This window comes from Otolemur garnettii, unplaced genomic scaffold, assembly GCF_000181295.1.
Source record: "Otolemur garnettii isolate 467f Iridium unplaced genomic scaffold, OtoGar3 scaffold00147, whole genome shotgun sequence".
Lineage (NCBI taxonomy): Eukaryota > Metazoa > Chordata > Mammalia > Primates > Galagidae > Otolemur > Otolemur garnettii.
This window is the reverse complement of record NW_003852542.1, coordinates 1,545,562-1,546,254: the sequence shown is the minus strand read 5'-3', so window position 1 is coordinate 1,546,254 and position 693 is coordinate 1,545,562.

Sequence of the window (693 nt, the reverse complement as noted above, 5' to 3'; positions counted from 1 at the left end):
AAAAAAAAAAAAAAAGTGGGAGCTCAGGAGTCCATTGCCTGTAGTGGAATTCTGGCAATGGCCCAGAGTGTTTGCTCCACTCTGATTTTATTGTAGTCTATTTGCCCAGAGGGTAAGTTGAGGGAGGGAACAAACACATCAGCAGTTTCTCAGATTGACTGTATCAGCTCCTATTGTTAGTATTATTAACCTTAAGGGTGGCCTTTAATAATCTGAAATCTGAGCCTTGTATTGGGAGAGCCTTCACTTAAGGTCATACCCACAGATTTCTATGGAGGTATTAAGCTCTGCTAGTTCTCTGTGGAGTATACCGCCACAAGCGTTAATCTCCTGTGAGGGATAGGTGGGAGGGAGGCCTTTTCCTCCCATCACCACCATAGAGGATTTTCCTCTGCTATAAGGGATGTAAGCTCTTCTGCCCATATCTCAGAGCTCAAGCTACTCCCTTGGTCTCTGCCCAGGCAAATGCAAATCTCCACAATGGTATCTGCTTTGCCTGTTTATTGGGCAGGAGATGTCCTAGAAAATATATCTTTTCTTGGACATTGTCATAGCTTTTCTATGATCACTATTCTCCTCAGAGTGCTCACAGACCCAGCAGGGTGTTTGTAAGCTGTATCCCCAACAGGCCAGAATTTCAGAAAAGGCAAGAAGCTTGATAGCAATGACTAGCTTAAATGTGAACTGGGTGGC